Source organism: Camelus ferus, chromosome 26 (assembly GCF_009834535.1).
Source record: "Camelus ferus isolate YT-003-E chromosome 26, BCGSAC_Cfer_1.0, whole genome shotgun sequence".
In the NCBI taxonomy this organism is placed as follows: domain Eukaryota; kingdom Metazoa; phylum Chordata; class Mammalia; order Artiodactyla; family Camelidae; genus Camelus; species Camelus ferus.
Window position 1 is genome coordinate 1,839,578 of NC_045721.1, and position 21,066 is coordinate 1,860,643.

Sequence of the window (21,066 nt, forward strand, 5' to 3'; positions counted from 1 at the left end):
ATACACACGACTATATATAAAATAGACAAACAACAAAGTCCTACTGTATAGCACAGGGAACCCTATTTAATATCTTCTAATAACCTATAATGGAAAAGAATCTGAAAAAGAATGTGACTATATAATGAATCATTTTGCTGTAGACCTGAAACTAACACAACACTGGAAATCAACTGTACTTCAATAAAAAATAAAATAAATTAAGGGCTGCCAATGGAGCCTTCTCTTTCCCCAGCTCTTACAGGAATTGCTTTCAAAAAAGATTCAAAGTGCATTTACTTTCTGAGTGCCTCCCGCATGTGAGACTGTGACAAGCATCACGAGACAGATAGAAATGAGGATTTCGGTGATGTTTGTAATCTAGCAAAGGAGACAAACAAGCACACAAATTACAAGCACCGGGAAGACAACAGTGACACAAAAACAGGGAGGATAAAAACAAACTTCTGGGAGAATCAAGCAGGTTGGTACTGACTTAGCCCTTGGAGGACGGTAGGACCAAGAGTGTGGGAGGGGCCTTCCATCTGGAGCCAGATCCAACGAGAACTGTAGGAACCTGTGAATATTTGGGTGTGGTTGGAGTCATCCTTAGATGGAGGGTGTGGTGGGAGCGGAGAAAGAGAGTAGCTTTGGAAAACAGGCTGAGGTTTGGAATTAGTTCTCTGAGAAGGAGGAAGCGGTAGATGTTTCTTTTCTTTTACAGCGGTACTGGGGATTGAACCCAGGACCTCGTGCATGCTAAGCACTAACACTCTACCACTGAGCTGTACCCTCCCCCGCTCAGCATCTTAGATTTGATGAGTGCTGCTCACTCTCCATTTGCGCCCCGCCCCCCCAATATCTGCCTCAGTACGTGCCCAGGGGGGTGATGGTCTACGAAATGCACCCCACGCTGTAAAGTTGGGCTTGACACACTTCTAAGGAATCAGACCTCAAACACCACCCTAGATGGTTGCCGTCCTTTGCCCACACCCTGTTGTCTCACCCTTCGTTGTCTCCTGGGAACAATAAATTCCTGTCTGGGTGCCATCTGCTTCCTGCCAGGACCCTGACAAAGGCACCATGCATCCTCTGTGCGTACTATTAATCCTCATGACAGCCCTGGGAGGCATTTTTCCGTTGTGTAGATAAGGAAAATGAGGCACAGGAGGCTGGGGGGCTTGCCAGTTATGATGCCCCCGCCCCCACCCTGGTACCCGGCAGCAGGAAAGGCCACGGGACTGGCCCTGGCCTGTGGGCCGCCAGGAGCAGCACTGGACACACAGGAGAGGGGTGGGCTGTCCCCGTGCCCCTCCCTCTGCCCGGGCGGGTGCGGAGACTCCGCGGGCGGAGGCGTGAAACGCGCAGAACGCCGTGTGCCTCTTCCCTGCTGGGGAGCCAGCTTCCTTGGCGCCGCAGCCAGCCTTGCCTGAGTGAAAAATAAACTTCTCTGTGTCAGCCCAGAGATGCGTTAACTTGCGACCCGTCCCACGCAATACGCTTCTCTAAGGTCACTTAACTAGTGAATGGCAGGACCAGGATGCAAGCAGGACACGGGCAGGAAGCAGGAATTAAATCGGAGGAAGAAAACACCCCACGCGGCGTTGGGTCAAGTGAAACCAGAGCCAGGGGCATCTTTCCACTTTTTCCACAGCCCTTCTACACCGACTAACCATCCATAACTGTGGCGCCACCCATTAAAGGTAGGAGCTTCTGTTTCTCTGGTACTTAACGTGTGCCAAGCCATGCGTTAAAGGTCTTAGCTGATCCTCTCCTGAGATGTGCAATATTACCCATGTTTCTTATTTGCAGAAGCTGAGCTCACAGAGGTTAAGTAATTTTCTAAGTTCCCATGGGTGGTAAGTGGGATTTTTTTTTTATGCTCCAAAAATCTATTTAATATATTTACATATCAGATATTAAACTGATAAGGACAGGTACTACACTTGATCTTAGCCCCAAAGGCCGAGAAGTCATAGCACTGGGATCTTAAACTGCATGACATCAAAGCCCAACTGTTCATTTCTACAGCCTCCCAAGACCATTGCCAATGCCAGCAAGGAGAGGTGCTATGAAGATGCAAACTTGCACACATGCTCATAAGTTGGACCACAAGTAGGATGGAAGGGAGCAGAGCCGATGAACCCCAAATGTTGAAAACATCCCCTAAGGCCCTGCCACAGCATCTGAACTTGTGCTGTCAGCAGCGAAGATAAAGAAGCTCCCCCAGCAGATGGTTTTGAGCTGAAGAACTCCGCTGCTGCTCCTATACTTGAAGCAGTTTCTGTTTTGCAAGGCCAGTGGGTCAGGTTTGGGGAACCAGCTTGTGTGAGTAAATGGATACCATGGAAACTGAGAAGCGTGCTCACCACCGTAGCATCCAAGCACAGGCGACCACAGGGTCTTGGCTGTGGTGGGACAATCACGCATCAGCAGTTGTACGTGCCACTGGGCAGACCATTCTCCTGGGAGATGATTACATCTGGCTACGAGTGGGTCTGACCTGGTTGGTGTCCGGTGTCCAGATGCCCATTCCACACACCAGGGTGATGATATTAAACATAGCAGGGATTTCTGAGCCTCCAACACTCCTTAGTCTCTCACTTAGCAATACCATTTTTTTACTCTATGATCCTGTTTATTTCTTAACCAGTCTTCCATTTGGCGCATATAATTACATTAACACTAGCAAAAAATTCATGTTAGGGAGGCAAGAATATACACATTTTTAAATGAAATTATATAAGATAACATTGCCTAAATCAAGTGCAGCCTCATTTAGGCATTTCCCCTGTCACCCCTGTCATGGTTTGTGGCACAATAAACAACATTCATATATCCAGGTACATTGACTTAAGGTGTTTTTTGTTTTTTTGTTTTTTCAACCTAGCTATGGTACTATTTCTTTTCTTACTAAAGGGTTTTTACCCGCCAAGGGAAAAAAGTGATTTTTAAAATGGAAGAATGGGGGAGAATACAGCTCAAGTGGTAGAGTGTGCACTTAGCATGCATGAGGTCCTGGGTTCAATCCCCAGTACCTCTGTTAAAAAAAAAATTAAGTAAATAAACCTAATGACCTCCTCCACCAAAAAAAACTTTAAAATAAATATGGAAGGAAACTTCCTTTTCCGGTAATATGGTGGAGTAGGTATCCTGCAAAAACAATGCTAAATAAAACAAATATTAAATACAATAATTTTAAGACGTTACTTTTGAATATACAAGTGCATTCTTTTTAAAACATTTTTTTGCGGATTTTTTCTTTCAGTTTCATCAAGATATAATTGACAAAAAAAGATGTAATTGACAAAAAAGATGTAATTGACATACAGCTCTGTATAAGTTTAAAATGTACAACATAATGACCTGATTTATAAGTGTTGTGATTACCGAATTAGTTTGGTTAACATCCATTACCTCATATATTTACCAAAAAAAGAGGAAAAATTTTGTTCTTTTCTTGTAATGAGAACTCTTAGGATTTACTCTCTTAGCAACTTCCAAATATACCATACAGCAGTGTTAAATATAGTTGTCATGTTGTACGTTACATCCAATGACTTACTTAACTTATAACTGGAAGTTTATACCTTTGACCACCTTGATCTATTTCTACCTCCCTCCATCCCCTGCCTCTGGTAACCACAAATCTAATCTCTTTTTCTACACATTTTGTTTTTATTTTAGATTCCACACATGAGTGATATCATAGTATTTGCCTTTCTCTTTCTGACTTATTTCACTTAGCATAATGCCTTCAAGGTCCATCCACGTTGCCACACATGGCAGGATTTCCTTCTTTTTTGTGGCTGAATAGTATTCCATTGTTTACATGCTACATTTTCTTTACCCATTCATCTGCCAGTGGACACATTGGTTGTTTCCCTGTCTTGGCTATTGTGAATAATTCTGCAAGTGACTTGTACGTTCAAGAAAGCAGGGGAAATTCTCAGGAGTCAAAATGGAGACTGGGGAATTATACAGGTAAGCAGGTGTTGGCAGCTTCTATACATAGACCCCATGGAGGAGTTTAGCAGTCTCAGTTTCCAAGAGCTGCGGGTTTTAGTGGCCTCGTGGAGGAAGGAGACGTGACCTTGAATCCATGCAGGTAGGGAAGTTGGAAATAAGACCCCTCACATATTATGCCACACTCTGCATAAAGGTGGACCTGGAAATCTCTATGCACCAGCAAAGACAAAACAAAGAAACTCAACTGCTTTGACCTTGACCCTAGATGTATAGAAAAGTCTTTTGAAAACATATAACCCTGGTCTTCCCTCATATGGATTTAAGGAATGAATTTGAATCACCTGGGCTGTCCAGAAACCCCATGACTGAGAACTTTTAACTTATAGTGGTCTTGGATTGAGGGCATGTGGCAGAATTAAAGGGAAGATCTCTTTGGAGGTTTGCACGCTCGGCTAAAGTTTCATGTGATCCCACAAATACAGCTCAGTCAGTGTGATGTGAGTTTGTAGCCCCAGTTACAAAACACAGGAGGAAACCAGCTGCAGCAGGAGTCAGCGGGACGAGCAACAAGAGGTTTGCCCCCCCAGGGACATCAGACGCGGGCATCTCTCCTTTAGAATCTAAAGTGAGCATTTCACGAGGTTTAAAGAACTAAAAAGCGGGAATCAGAAACAGGAGCAAGAAATAAGAATGCTATCAAAAAGACCAGACAGATTTGAAAAAAGAAACGTAGTACTTATAAAAATAAATTAAAATATGTATATGTATAACTGAATCGCTTTGCTGTACACCTGAAACTAACATGGGAAATCAATTACCCTTCAATAAAAAATAAGAATTAAAAATAAATAAATAAAAATAATATAATTATAACAATGGAAATTAAAACCCAATGGTGGGGGGTATAGCTTAGTATAGTGTGCATGCATGAGGTCCTGGGTTCAGTCCCCAGTACCTCTATTAAACCAAAACAAAACAAAACAAAACAAAGCAAAACAAAACAAAGCAAAACGAAACAAAAGGGTAAGTTAAAAGGTAGACTAGACACAGCTGGAAGAAACCATGTTTTCCCGGGCCTGGAACATTCAGTCTTCTGTCTGTGTATGTTCAGGCTGTAAGCATCCAACCTGATCTGTCTCCTCTTGGGGCTGAGTGTGACAGTGGCTTGATGTCACTTGGGACAGAAGGGACACTCAGTCCTTATGTCAAGTAGGACAGAAAAAGAAAAACAAAACTCCTAGCCTGGAGTTCCCACTGACTACTCGTTGCTTGTAGGTTGCAGCAAAATGAAGGAAGGCAGGCTCAAACTTCTAAAGGAAAGTTTCCTTTTGTACAGCTACTGAGAATGAAGGTTTTCAGAAGCCATCCACACAACTTTCTACTTAGATAGGAGATGATGTTTCCCCCCTTAAATGTGCAAGATCATTTTGGTGTCTCTTCTGGAATTTACCGTACTAATAAATAAACATCTGAAACTTGAAATGTGCAACTGTTTAATGCTGAAATCTCAAGGATATGAGTGTGGTGTGTGTGTGTGTGAAATTTTCAAATAAGCCTGTACTGTGCTTTAATAGACTACTTAATTTTGTTATTGTAAACATAAGACAGGAAGAATTATGAACAGAAAAATACCCAAAGATCTTACCCAGAATGCGGTACAGAGATAAAGAACTGAAAAGTACAGAAGAGAAAGAAAGAAATATGATAAAGGACAGAATGAGAAGGTTTAAAGCTCAGCGAATTGGAATTCCAGGCAAAGAAAAAGAATTATCAAACATTAAACAGAAAGAGTTTTCCAGAGTTGATTCTTGTTTAATGTGAATTGGAGGGAACTCATGCAACAGGAAAATGTTGACGACTACGGTCTGAGGATTACCCCCGAAACTGGATGTTAGAGCATTTCAGCAAACATATCTGGGTTCATTGCCAGTTGTCTTTTCTTGCTTTTCTGTGATGCAGACACTGAGAATGGAGGTCAAAGGACTCCTGCAAGAAGTTTGTCGAGGAGTCACAGAGAGATGACTGAGGATGCCACGACCCCAGGAAAGATGTGATAAAAGATGGAGGTGCTCCAAGAGCCAAGGGTATGTTCCTCTGGGCTGACAGATGAGGTAAGGGACAGGGTGAGCAGGACTCTCTCCAGGACTATAATTTGGAAGAGTTTTCTGGAACTCCAGCACTAGGGAGATTAAGTAGTTACCGCCTCGTGGCAAGTTCATGGGAAAGAGCCAGGGGGGAAATTAACTTGTATTTGACATGAAACACACACTCTGTGGGTATTCATCAGAGTAAATTATATGCAGTGGGGATGTTTAAAGGCACTTCCTTCTTCTCCCTGAATGATAAGTACTGTTGGATCATATTGGATGGTCCTCTTGGTTTTTAGTAAACAATCAACAACTCCTGATGCCTATAATCTCGTGTTTAACTGTCTCTACTTATGATTACACGGAGGGTGAATACCCATTACCACAATCCCTAGGAATTGCATAATATTTCCCACCAACCCTTGGTTCCCTGGTCCTCAGCACAATGTGGGACCCCAGCCAGGCTGGCGGGCAGTGCCGTGGGAGAGCCCGGGGTGGGAGGGAGACCCGACCCTGGGGGAGCCGGGAAGTCGTGGGAGCCGGCCTGGCTGCCCAGCTGGAAAGGGATGCAGCCAGCCATCTAGAAGGTGCGGGGTGCTGGGTGGAGATGCGCAGGTGGGCATTTTTCCTCCCTCTGCTGCCCTGATACCAGGACAGTGGCTGCTCACAGCATCTGAGGAGGGCTAAGTTTCCCACTCGCCAGGGGAAGCTGGGGATGCATGCTGGTGGAAGGCGCTCAGACTGGAGTCAGGGAAGGGGGCAGCCTGGCCTCTGGCTTCCTCCTCCACTGCTGAGCCCACTGTAGCCTTTCCGCCAGCCATCCATGCAGTAACGACATAGAGAACATTTGTGCGTGGGGCTCACCCGATGAAAAGATACAGATGGTTCTAAGAGTTTTTTTTTTTTAATGAGTTGTTAAGGTTTGTTTCTTAATTGTTTGGGGTTTGTTTGTTTTTTAATCTTAAAACTTTTTTCTTTCCTTTTTTGGGGGAGAGGTGATTAGGTTTATTTATTCATTCTAATTTATTTAATTTATTATTTAATGGAGGGACTGGGGATTGAACCCAGGACCTCGTGCATGCTAAGCGTGTGCTCTACCACTGAGCTATGCCCTCCCCTCTAAGAGATCTTTCAAAGTGGCAGCAGGATTAGGGGAGTCACTCACCCTCGCAGCAAACCTGGGAGGCAGGGAGAGCAGGGGCGAGTATCCACGTTTTAGAGAAAGGGACTGGAGAGGGGCAGTGACTTACTGAAGGTCAGCAGGAGAGCAGGGACCAGGTTCCAAGACCTTCTGACTCTTAATCAAGAAGGCCTTCCATCCAGACTTAGAATTATAAGCATCTTAATGAGCACGTGTGATTTAAGGATGATTTGAAGGCAGGGATCTGGTGTTAATTGCTACCCCCTTGGTGATGCTTTGATAAGCCGATATTCACAAGTGACTGCCTAAAACAAGTGATTATAGAAAATAGTAATTTTAATGTCCATATCGGGACAAGTTTGATCCTAAAGCTCCAACCAGGTGGTTTCTGAAAGCATTTCCCATTCTGGGGTCACAGATTTGGAAATCAAGTAAGGATCCTCATGTTATCCATTCTGCAGATGCAGAAGGAATCTGGCAGCCACAGGTGTTGCCAGGCCCATCACAGGTGTGAGAGCATCACCTGTCACAACCCTGAAAACCCCCAGGTGTTGTAGTCCTGAGTCTCAACCTAAGCAGACATGAGCTTGGAAAAGTAAGAGCGGGATGAAGAGACACAGAAAGAAGGAGGTGGGACAACAAACCCATTTCCCATCACTTGGTTCTGCCACCACCTCCCTGGGACTGGGAGAGGAGCCTGGGACGGTGTTCCTGTGCCAGCATCCCGCTCTGGCCAGGGATGAAGGGAAGGCGCCTTCCAACTTTTGTTGGCGCAAACATCCTCCCCTTTTTTTGCAATACCATCTCTTCCCACCCCTAGTAACTACTACTAACCCACCACTACAAACCTACTAGTAGAATTACTAAAATATACTAAATTTGCAAGGGAGGAGGGGCTGTACAGAGGAAAGGAATCACTGAGAACAAACTTAGTAGGGACAGAGCCCCCATTATCAGGAGTTAGTTATTGTAATTAGCTAATTATTTCCTTAGAAGGTAGAAACCCATCATACAAGTTTTTAATGAATTTCTGCTACAGACTTGGTGGTGTGGTGGATACCGAGGGCCACCGAAATCCAGTTAGGGGTGTTGATAGTGGTTTGGGGTTCCTTCAATGGATAACCCCAAGCCAGACACAACAAAGCATGGGCAGTGCAGTAAAAACCACGGGAACTATGGACTTAAAGAGAAAGAGATCAAAGATGGCTTCCCAGTATCCTGGGACGTCTTCAGGGAAATGTTTTCAAGATGCAAGGCAAGTGGCCACTAATGTTGTCACATCTGCCGCGGGACTGGAGGTCAGGGACCAATAATGGCAGCGGATGGTTCACTGGCAGTAGGTGCAATGCTATTAATTTGTCCAAAATCAACCTTAGACAACGTACCTCCACCTAATCTAGTTAGGACTGGAAGGGGGCAGTCTGGACAAGTTTGCCTGGGTGAATTCTGAAGAAACAAGTACCCTACACTTTTTGCCTTAAATACACAAACACACCCGTTCAAACTCTTTGGTGGTCCAGTGATGGTGACCCTTCCTTGTCTGCCTATCTGTTTTGTCGAGAAGATGGAACCGCTGTCCCGGAGTCATGGGCCTGCTGGTAAATTGGGATCCAGAGGTGAAGGGCTAAAGCTCTCGGCTTGGTTCTCCCACCTCGGCGCTGACATTGGGGCCAGGTAATTCTTTGCTCTGGGACCTACCTGTGCCTTGTCGGGTATTCGCAGCATCCCTGGCTCCTGCCCACTCCAGGCTAGCAGCATCTTCCCTCCCCCATCCCTGGGTCAGAACAACCAAAAAACATCTCCAGCATTACTGAATGTCTCCCCTGCTCTAGAGAAGGGGATCCCACACTAGGGTGTCCGCCGCACCATGACTGTCCCCCTCTTATCCTTCCTCACTTCTTAATCCACTTTGTTGCCACTGATTTCTTGAAATCTAAAGGGAATTTAGAGTTGATCTGAGTCCAGGCTCTCCTTTAGAGCTTAAGACCTGGAAGGGAGCTCAGTTCGTAGCATGACACTTCGATGACAACCCCATTTCCTTTAAGACCTTCGCTGCAGTGCCACTCCGATCTTTGGCTGAGAGCCTAGTCATTGAGCCCTCCCAGGGCTACTGTTCATCACGTTGCAGGAGGCAGAGCTTGGAGCCCACCTTCCCTCCACGTCCCCGACAGGCCCTTGTTGGGGACGAGTGTATCCTATTATGGATTTTATTTTGGAAATAGTTCCTTGAGGCCAGAAGAGTCAGCTCAGATCACTTATGCACTCTTTCAGCAAGCATCCTTCAGATGGCTTTTGTTGCGTAAGGAGGATGTAGTCCCTGCTCGTCCTGGAGCTCACAGATGGGGGAATAAGTGAGACACGAGGGTCGCTGTAAAACAAGGCAGACCTGAAATGACTGAGCACATCCTGGGGCCAGGCTGCCCAGAGGGACCACACCCAACCCCCTGGGGATGGTGAGGACCACTTCCAGGAGGAGCAGAGCCCTGAGCTCCGTCTGCGAGGATGAGTTAGCAGCCGTCGGGCAGTGAGGCTAGACAGGAGCATCGCAGGCAGAGGGGAAGCGGGTGGAAGCTCGTGGCCTGGGAACAGCGCAGCGAGTGTGTAGAGCGCCACCACGCGGGCCCTGATGGAACGTGAGGGTTGAGGGAGGGGAGATAGAAAGCAGACCCAGCGGCCTTCATTGCTGCCTTGAAGAAGCTGACTCAGAGGAGGGCAGAGTCCAGGAGAACAAGGTCAAAGTGGGAGGACCACGCTGGGATCATGCAGCGTGTGGGGGGAGGGGGTGGAACAGGGGCCGCGGAGAGAGAAGAGGGGAGAGACGAGAAACAGACATGAGGATGCCACGAGGGGGCAAGAACGCCACTCAGGTGTCCAGGAGGACAGCAAACACCAGGAGGGGCAGGGTGAGGCTGGGAGACCCTGAGCTCCACTGGGACATAAGCCTGGATGCTGGTGGGACTCCAAGTGGAGCCATCCAAATGCAGGGGCGGCGGAGGTCGGGGCGGGGGGGGGGGGAGGCACAGATCCAGCCTGGAGAAATGGCTTGGAAAAGGTGCATTGGGAGCAGGTGGACGGCGGATGCCACCGTGGGATGCAGTGACATCACCAGGGCGAGTGTGGTCTGAGGAATGGGTGCATTGGGGCAAGTTTTAGGCACCAGCAGATCAAAATGAAGCATCTCTCTCCAGAAACCACCTTTTGGCCGGTCCAAAAGTTCCACTGAAAGTCATCGCAGGCTGGACTGGCCCGTGCGGGTTTCCTCTGTGCCCCAAAGGGAGGTAAAGTAGGAACAACGAATCAAATTGCTCAGGCAGCTTGTAAACTCATGTTTCCCAGTTGCCCTGACAGTTCAGAGACTTTTATTTCCCACCACCAGACTCTCCCAGAGGCACCAGAATGCTGGCTGGTCCCCTGGCCCAGGACCCGGGATCCTTCTAGTGAACTGTGAACCTAACATTTGTGGGAAACATTGCACAACTTCTAAGGTTTGTGGTCAAATGGCTTCATCCCCAGCTTAATCGTTAAGTGTAGACCCTTAAGAACTAGATTATAGCTTAGAGAAGCTGTCGACTGTTTATTGGAAACCAAAGGCTGGTTTTCTTCTTGCCATGTATTTGCAGTTCTGTGTGTCTGCAGCGGAGGGAATGAGATTTTCTTTGAACAGCCCTTTTTTACATGTAATTTCTTCTGATGAGTATCTACAGTGTCTGTGCTTCACACGAAATAGGACCTGATGGTTCCCCCTGGCTGTTTCCCATGAACTTGACCCTCTTGGTTCCATACAGACAACAGGACTTGCTGGAACCCTTCACAAACTCTTAGCAACTCAGTCATGTCAGTGCTTTTGGTGGTAACCACATCTTTCAGTCAGTCAGCTATTTAACCCTGCAATCAGATTCCTGTCCCTTGGGGGAAATGATGGTTTAAACAATGAGCATTTCCTTAAACCTTTGCATTTTATTTCATACTCCTCTTTTCAAAGTGCTTTTTTGTTACCGAGTCCAAATTCGTTCTGCTGGCCGCACGACAGGCCAATAAATCAGGAGACGAGGTGTTGGGGCAAGGAACAGTGACCTTATTTGGAAACCCAGCAGACCAAGAAGATGGAGGACTGATGTCCTAAACAATCTCTTCCCCGAGTCAGCATCCAGGCTCCTTTTACACTAAAAAGGGGAGGGGGCGTGGCTGGTTGTTGCAAACTTCTTGCTGTCGGAATCCTTTGTTCTTGCAGCCGTCCATGTAGGTCAGGTCATGGTGTTCCTGTAAACCTCCAATGAGAGGAGTGTGATTCTCTGTTCTGCAACTTTTTAATCTCTGTATGAGTGGAAAGTGTTATATGCTTAAAGGTCAGAGCCTTGAGAGTGGGCTCTCCTGTAGATTTCAGGATATTGGCATGATTCTTTTACAAAAGGAGAAGAACCAGCATGACTGAGCCCAGGAAACAGAGCACAGGGTTAGAGCCAAAGGAACAGAGCTAATATGGAGTCAGATTTGTTCTTCCCTATTTCACTTTTATGTATAATAATTTTTGCTTCCTTCCCTAAGCTTTATGTTTTCTCTTTTTGCTGATGAAAAACTAAAGTGCAGGGCTGGAGGCAAGACTTAGAGCCTAGAAGGTGCCTTCTGGTGGGTCCAGGCGTGGGCATGGCCCCTGCCCTGTCCCCCCGCCCTGCCCAGTCTCAGGTGGTGCTGACTGGAAGGGGATTTAGTCACTGGAGCATGAGAACCAAGAGATTTTTGTTCTGTTTAAGAATGAAAAGCTCCTTCTCTGTGCAGAGTGGACTGTTCCCCTGTGATGTGTGGGGTACACAAGCTGGTGTTCCTTAAAGATCAGCTTAGCAGGGCTCTGGAAACTCAACTCTGTGTTTTGCGAAATCCTCATCAATTTCTTACAGCGAAATCTAACAGCGTGAGCCTTGCATGCCCTACAATTCATGGTCTGGGGAACGGTCCAGGCAGGGAGACTGAGGTTCCGATCTTGCTTTTCCACTAATTAGCTGGTAGCATCCCTGTAAATCATCTCTCAATTTTCCAATCTATAAATAAAAGTTTGAAGATCAATGCTTCTTACACTGTGGAATATAGAATTTCTTTTTCCCCCCAACATTTTAATTTAAAAAAATTCAAACCCATGGCAAAGTTGCAAAAGTATGACAAAGACACCCACACACCTTCACTTCAGCTCACTAGTTATTAGACTTGGATCATCTACTAATTTTTCATGTTGATGAAAAATTGTGTAAACTTTTTCTGGATCCTTCCGCTGCCCTCTTCTGACCAAGGGCTGCTGCCCAGCCCAGAGCCTGGGTGTCTGTCTGTGTGTATCTCCCCTTGGGCGTCAGGCAGCACTGCCCTCATTTCCAGGGAGTACCCAGAAAAGAACTGTAGACGTCTCAACTATATCCACATCAAGGCCAAACGATCCCGTAGGGCCCCCCATAAAGGAAGGTGGTCCGGTAATTTTAACAGAAAGGGACGGACAAGTCAAACACAAGAAAACCGTCTCCATAGAAGTCATCAGCGTATTCCCATCAGCAGCAGCAATTTAGTTCCAGCAAAACAACATCATCCGGCAAATGAAATTAATGTTATTAAATTAAATTGAATTGCTTTGGAAGTAATATTTTTATTGAATTTGTAAATCTGTTTATCATAGTTGCTCAAGAGCTCTAAGCATAAGGAGTTTGTGTCTATTATGATGTCGGTGCAGACTTGAGTAGCACTCCCATGAAAATAAAACTGGGGGCATGCTGTTTGTAAACAAGGAGCCGGATAGCTCAAGTTCAGGAGATGTGCCTCCGGGGGTGCCTTGGGGAGAGGAGAGAGAAGAAAAATAAGACAGCTGAAACAAGTGGGTTCCTTTACCCCATTTCAGTATACTGGAATTCTGCGTAAGAGTCGGTTTGAAAAAAAAGGAGTTTGGATATCACAGATCTAGATTATTTCTAAGAATCCTTGAAGCTTTAGCATCTAAAACACATTTATTTTCACTGACAATGGTGAGTATTGGGAGCTGTGGCCCCTCTCCCATACCATCTCCCCTTCACATCTGACTGCCTTTAGTGTGTGTTATGTGAAGTTTTGTGAGCATGCATGTGTATTATTCAGGATTCTCCAGAGAAACAGAACCAAAATGGATGTGTATATATACGCAGAAGAGAGAGATTTATTTTGAGAAATTAGTCCACATGATTATGAAGGTACATGTCCAAAATCTGTAAGATAGTTCAGCAGGCTGGAAACCCAAGGAAGAGACGACGTTGCAGTTCTAGTTTGAGGGCTGCTTGCTGGCAGGATTCCCTCCTGCTCAGGGGAAGTCAGTCTCTGTTCTCTTATGGCCTTCGACTGATTGGGTGAGGCCCACCCAGATGATGACAGATAATCTACTTTGCTCAAAGTCCACTGATTTAAATGTTCATCTCATCCAAAACCCACCTTCACAGAAACATCCAGAATAATGTTTGACCAAATATCTGGGTACCATGGCCTGGCCAAATTGACACATAAAATTAACCATCATAACACTTACCAGCTGGTTTCACCTAGAAATAAATTATAATGGAGAAAAGACTTTGTTCTCAACAATGCCAAGATTCCTCTGACTTCTTAGCTGCAGGCCAGGTGGAACATACAGTTGACCTTTGAACAACATGGTTTTGAACTGGGTGGGCCCACTTACACATGGATTTTTTTTCCCCACTAAATCTGTACTGTGGTACTACACGATCCACGGATGGTTGAATGCAGATGCGAAACCTCAGATAATGGAGTCCTAACTGTGAAATATGCAGATTTTTTACTTCAGGGAGGATTTGGAGCCCCTAACCTTGCGTTGCTCAAGGGTCACTGTACATAAAGGAAAGAACAGCAGCGCCTGGTTAGGGAACACCTCCCAGGTGACAGGACTTGTATCTGTCTCTGTTTTGCTTGTTATGGCATCCTAGGGTCTAACCCAGTGCCTGGCGTGTACAATGTGTCCATCTGTATCTGGGTGTTTTAAATTTTACTATTTATTTATTTGAATGGAGGTCCTGGGGATTGAACCCAGGACCTTGTGCGTACTAGGCACACACTCTACCAACTCCCTGCTGTATCTGTATCTGTTAACCAGTAGAATTAGAAGATATACAAAACTTTTATGTAACATGTACCACAGCTGGGAGAAATAAGCTTTATCAAAGTCACATTCTGTAAGTTGGAAAGGTAGGATTAACTACCTGGCTTTATTCATTCTTAGAAGTTGAAGTTTTAAAAATATTTTTTATTGTGTTAAAACACACATAATGTAAGGGGGCAGGGTATAGCTCAAGCAGTAGAACACATGCTTAGCATGCATGAGGTTGTGGGTTCAATCCCTAGCACCTCCTCTAAAAACAAATCACTAAACCTAATTACCTCCCCCAAGCAAAAAAACAAAATAAAACAAAAATACACATAATGTAAAATTTCCCATCTTAGCCATTTATGAGTGTAGAGTTTAGTGGTATAAAATGCTTCCACCTTGTTGTGTAACCATACCACGATCCATCCCCATGACTCTTTATTTTGTAAATCTGAAACTCTATACCTGTTAAACAATAACTCCCCATGCTCCCCTCTCCACAGCCCCTGCTAACCACCATTATAACTCTCTGTCTTTATGATTTTGGCTACTCTAAGATCCTTATATAAATGGAATAATAAAGTGTTTGTCTTCTTTTGTCACTGGCTAATTTCACTTAGCATAATGTCCTCAAGGTTCGTCCATATTGTAGCATATTACAGAATTTCCTTCCTTTTTTAGGGCTGAATAATATTCCAGTGTATAAATATACCACATTTTGGAAATCTGTTCATCACTTAATGGACACTGGGTTGCTCTTATATTTTAGCAATTGTAAAAAATGTTGCTATGAACATGGATGTACAAATACGTCTTCAAGACCCTGCTTTCAGTTCTTTTTGGTATATACCCAGAAGTGGATTGCTGGGTCATATGGTTACTCTGCTTTTAATTTTTTTGAGGGCTCTCCATATTGTTTTCCACAGCATCTGTACAATTTCACATTCCCACCAGCAGTACACAGGGGTTCCAGTTCTCCACGTCTTTGTCAACACTTGTTGTTTTCTGCTTTTTAATAGTAGCCATCCTAATGGTGTGCGGTGGTATCTCATTATAGTTTTGATTTGCATTTCCCTAATAATCAGTGATTTTGAGCATCTTGTCACATGCTTATTGGCCATCCATATATCTTCTTTGAAGGTACGTCTATTCGAGTCCTTTGCCCATTTTTGAATCAGATTCTTTTTGTTGTCATGGAATTTTAGGTGTTCTCTACATATGCTGGATATTAATATTATCTCCCATTCTGTGGGTTGCCTCTTTACTCTGTGGATAGTGTCTTTGGATGCACAAAATTGTTTAGTTTCCATGAAGTCCAATTTGTCTAGTTTTTCTTTTGTCTCCTGTGCTTTCGGTGTCATATCCAAGAGATCATTGCCAAATCCAACATTGTGAAGCTTTTTTCCTATGTTTTCTTCCAAGAGTTTTATTGTTTAGGACTTACACTTAGGTCATTTAATCCATTTTAAGTTAATTTTTGTATTTGGTGTTAGGTAAAGGTTCAATTTCATTCTTTTGCACGTGAATATCCCAGCACCCAGTTTTCCCAGCACCATTTGTTGAGATGACTGTCCTTTCTCCGTTGAACGATCTTGGCGCCCTTGTCAAATGTGTACGCTGCCATTGTTGGGTGTAATGTTCTGTATATGTCTGTTAGATCTAGTTGGTTTATTGTGTTGTTTAAGTCCTCTATTTCCTTACTTACCTTCCGTCTGGTTGTTCTATCCATTATTGTGAGTGAGGTGTTGAAGTCTCCAACTATTATTGTGAAATCATCTTTTTCTCCCTTCAAATTCTGTCAATTTTTGCTTCATATATTTTGATGGTCTGCCATTAAGTGTGCAAATGTTTATAATTGTTATGTTTTCTTGCTGTATTGAGACTTTAATTAATATATAATATCCTTGTCCTTTGTAACCTTCTATGATTTAACGTCTGGTTTTGTCAGATATTAGTAAAGCTACCCTTGCTCCCCTTTGGTTACTATTTGCATGGAATAGCTTTTCCTGTCCTTTCCCTTTCAACCTATTTGTGTCTTTGGGTTTCACGTGAGTCTCCTGTAGACAGCAAATAGTTGGGTTGTGTGTTTTTATCCATTCTGCCGATCTCTGTATTTTGATTGGAGAGTTTAATCCATTAACATTTAAAGTAATTATTGATAAGAAGGGACTTACTTCTGCCCTTGTGCTGTTTGTTTTCTATATGCCCTATAGTGATCTTGTTTTCCTTTGTGTTTAGTTCATTTCTTGTAGTGAAATGTTTAAATTCCTTAATTTCCTTTTGTGTATATTCTACAGCTATTTTCTTTGTGGTTACCATGGAGATGACAATTAATATCCTAAAGTTAGAACATTCTAATTTGAGTTTATTACAGCTTAATTTCAATAACATACCAGAGCTCTGCTCCTCTACAGCTCTGTCCCCATCCCTTTTGGTTATTGCTATCACAAAGTTACATCTTTATATGTTGTATACTGGACAATATAAACTAATAGTTCTTTTATATGTATCAGTCTCCTAAATTATGCAGAAAACAAGATTTGGAGTTACAAACTAAAGTTAAAGTGATACTAGCTACTACATTAATGATTTTTTTAATGTGTAAGTCCCTTTTTGAAATTGAAGTATAGTCAGTTACAATGTGTCAACTTCTGGTGTACAGCACAATGTCCCAGTCATGCATATGTATACATATATTAATTTTCATGTTCTTTTTCATTAAAGGTTATTATAAGATATTGAATATGGTTCCCTATACAGAAGGAATTTGGTTTTATCTATTCTAATATATAGTGGTTATCATTTGCAATCTCAAACTCCCAAATGTATCCCTTCCCACCCTCTTTCCCCTAGTAACCATAAGATTATTTATTATGTCTGTGAGTCTTTTTCTGTTTTGTAGATGAGTGCATTAGTGTCCTCTTTTTCCGTTTTCTTGATTCCACATATGAATGATATCATATGGTATTTTTATTTCTCTTTCTGGCTTACTTCACTTAGAATGACGATCTTTAGTTCCATCCATGTTGCTGCAAATGGCATTATTTTATTCTTTTTTATGGCTGAGTAATATTCCATTGTATAAATATATCACAAGTTCTTTATCCAGTCATCTTAAATGTATCAGTCTCTTAAATCATGTAGAAAACAAAAAGTGCAGTTACCAACCATGTTACAATAATACTCGCTTTTATAATTGTCCATGTGTTTGTCTTTATTGAGATCTTTATTTCTCTGTATGGCTTCAAACGATTGTCTAGTGTTTTTTTATTTCACCCTGCAGGATTCCCTTGAGCATTTCTTGTAGGGCAGGTCTAGTGATCATGAACTCCTTCAGTTTTTATTTATCTGGGAACATCTTGATTTCTCCTTCACTGTAAAGGTCACTTTTGCCAGATATAGGACTCTTGGTTGAAAGGCTTTTCCTTTGAGCACTTTGAATATATTTGCCCACTGTCTTCTGGCCTCCCAAGTTTCTGATGAGAAATCTAACAGTAATCTCATTGCGGATCCCTTGTATGTGATTATTTGCTTCTCTTGCTGCTTTGAATATTCTCTGTCTTTTGAAAGTTTGATTATAATGTGTTTCGACAAGTTTGACTTTATCTTATTTGGAGCTCATTGCTTCTTGGATGTTTATATTCATATCTTTTATCAAATTTGGGTAGTTTTCATTCTCTCTGCCCCTTTCTCTTTCTTCTCTCTTTCTGAGACCCTCACATGCATATGATAACCCTCTTGATGATGTCATGTCACACACATCCCTTAGGCTCTGTTCACTTTTCTTCAATCTTTTCTATTCTGTTCCCTGAGATAATTTCCATTATCCTATCTTTAAGTTCACTGATTCTTTCTTCTGCCTGCTCAGATCTGTATTTGAATCTCTCTAGTAAATTTTTTATTTCATTTATTGTACTTTTCAGCTCCAGAAGATTTTTTATTTTATTTTATTATTTTATTTTATTTTATTTTATTTTATTTTATTTTATTTTATTAGTTTCTTTTTGTGTTTCTTGTCTCTTTATTGATGTTTTCATTTTGTTCACACATCATCTTCTTCACTTTCTTCACATCTCCCTCTAGTTCTCTGAGCATCTTTGAGACAGTTGTTTTAAAGTCTTTGTCTAGTATACCTGCTCTTAGGTCTTTTTGAGGGACAATTTCTGTTGATTTTTTTTCCCTTTGTTTGAATGGGCTATACTTTCCTGTTTGCGTGCCTTGTGATTTTTGTGTTGAACACTAGACATTTTAACCTAATAAGCTGGTAACTGTGGAAATCAGATTCTCCCCTCTTCCCCAGGATTAGCTGTTTTTTGTCATTGTTTTTGATTTTGTTTTTGACTATTGTAGGCTGTCTCTGTTTCAAGGACCAGCCTGAAGTGTAAACTTAACGTCTTCTCAGGTCTTTTCCGAGACTTGCCTTGGGCATGCACGGCCACTTTCTAATTTTCTCCGTATATTCGGTTGGTTTTGAATGCCCTAGTCTTTAAGTTCTGGCTCCGAATAGAGGATAAGCAAAAACTGTTGGGATGAAGAAAGGGCTCTGACCCTTTAAGTCTCCAGGCGTTCATTTCAACCTGAGGGGGAGGGGCTTGCACCAGTGAGGGGAGGTCCAACAACAGTGGCTGCAGCCTCCTTGTCTGCACCTCTGTGGTCAGCAGAGCACAGATCCCCAATATTTTGGGGGGCAGGGTCCTTTTTGCCCACCCTAGCGCCCACAAGCTGTGTGCAAACACAAGCCTCCTGCCACGTGTCTGGGGTGTGGGTGGGGAGGACGAGTAGCTGTAACTGAGCTAAGAGCTGAAATTGGCTAAAATTGACCCCAGCTTGCCCCCAAGGCTTTTGCTAGAAGTCGCAATCTTCAACAGACTCCACATTTCCAAAATAGTTACATCAGATTGATTCTGCCAGTGCTGTTGTTGTCCAGGTGGAGACAGATTCCTGGTGCTTCCTCCTCTGCCATCTTCCTGCAATCCTCCCTTCAGAAGCTGAATCTGGACCTAGGGAAGTCGAAACTTCAATGGAACCTGGCCAGATCTTTTCACTTGAGACTGTCTTAAAGTAACAAAAGCATTTGCTAGAAGTGAACTTACATACATTCTGTGATCTAACAAACTACATGGATTTTCTTGCAGCACTCAGATGTTCTCCCACACGAGAGAAAAGAAGAGCAAAGCTTTGCTGCGACCCTCCGGCTTCCTCACTGAGCAAATGGTGAGAGCCTTAGTCGTTAAGAGCTCTGGTTCCAGTCTAACCTGATTCTTAGCTTCCTGCACTGTCCATCTGCTGCTCATGTGGCTTCTCACTGCCTGTCCTGGGATGGCTTCTCGCTCTGTGCAGGGCTGTTTGCTGTGTTCCTCCCTGGACGTCTGCAACACAAGAGGGGCCACCACAACCTCCTTTGGGATGATGGACCAACTTTCTGAGTGAAGTGCAAGCTGAAAATGGTACCCCCACTTCATGCATCCTGACCTGGTCAGAGTTCAACACACTATAGTCTCATTCGATGTGTTCCATGTTTTCAGTCTGATCCCTATGACTTTGTCCATGAAGCCTGCACTCTCCAACATCATGTCCTTATAAAGCACAGGCTCATGTCCACATAATTCTCCACATGGCACCTTTCTCACAGCGCCTGTGTAAAAAACTGCTCAGCACAGTTTTAAAAGATTGTTTTCAATCAGAAAAGAAAAATATGCTCATTAGAAAAAATGTGAGAAACACATAAAAGGAGAAAAAAGTATCCACTATTAATTTCACCACTGTTAACAGTTGAAGTATTGTATTACATTAAAAGAGTTAAGAAACTGTGGAGTTATTAAATCACTCCGTACAATAGCCCATGTTAATATTTCATCATAAAAGGTTTACAGAGACCTTTAATTTTATAAAAGAAACAGAAGATTGCAAATAAAGTTGGGGTGGCTTTTTTTTCCTTCCACGGTCTGGTCCCTGCCCTCCCCGGAGGTGACTGCTCTCATGGGGCGTCGGGGAGGAGGTCGGAGAACCAAGAAGAGAAAACCCAGGATTCCTACACAGCCAGCCAGCCAGGAAGCCACGCTTGGGGAAGCCTCTTCGCAGCCCGCTCAGCCACAACCCACTGCTCCAAAAGGAGCCAAGGTACCCGGACTCCCAGCTCAGGGTGTCGGTCTCGAAGGCCAGGCCTTGAGTCAAAGCGTGGGGTCCCTACAGACCTCATGATCGTTTACCATTTCACGTGGCTTATGTTCGTTTCCCAGAACTTGGGATACAAGCCATTTGGAAAACAAAAGGGAGATTTGAATTGGGGCTTGGACCACCAGGGAGCTCCCGAGCTGGCCCTGTTCCTGGTACAAGTGTAGGACCCACGCCAGGACTCTGCGGGGTGGTTTCCATGGGCCTGAATAAGCCCACATCAGAATTCCAGGGCACAGACGCGATTCCAAAGAGCAAGAGACCCTCTGAACAGAGTACGCCCACTGATTTTGAGCGTTCATGTGTCTTACCCCATCCCTGCCCCACGCGGAGGCTCCTACCACATCACCTCCTTGATGGAAGGGAAGGCACACCTGGGAGCCTGGTCGCTTCCTCTAAGCATCAGAGGGGCGGGGCGTTGCCTGGAAACCTGGTGGCGCCTGTGAGGTCCTAAGAGGAAACGGACTGTGAGGGACTGTGAGGCCACCACATTCTTTCCCTGAGCGTCTTGTCCAGCTCCACTTTGTGATGCTTCCGCATTTGAAAGGGGGGACAGAGCGGTGAGAGGGAGCCCCAGCACTGAGCGGCTTAGCACAGCTTTTGCCAAATGCCTA

General features: G+C 43.9%; 1 pseudogene; it reads right to left on the reverse strand.

Moving 5' to 3' along the window:
- Positions 1 to 1,842: 1,842 nt before the first annotated feature.
- Positions 1,843 to 1,956, reverse strand: LOC116660121 (annotated as a pseudogene).
- Positions 1,957 to 21,066: the final 19,110 nt, after the last annotated feature.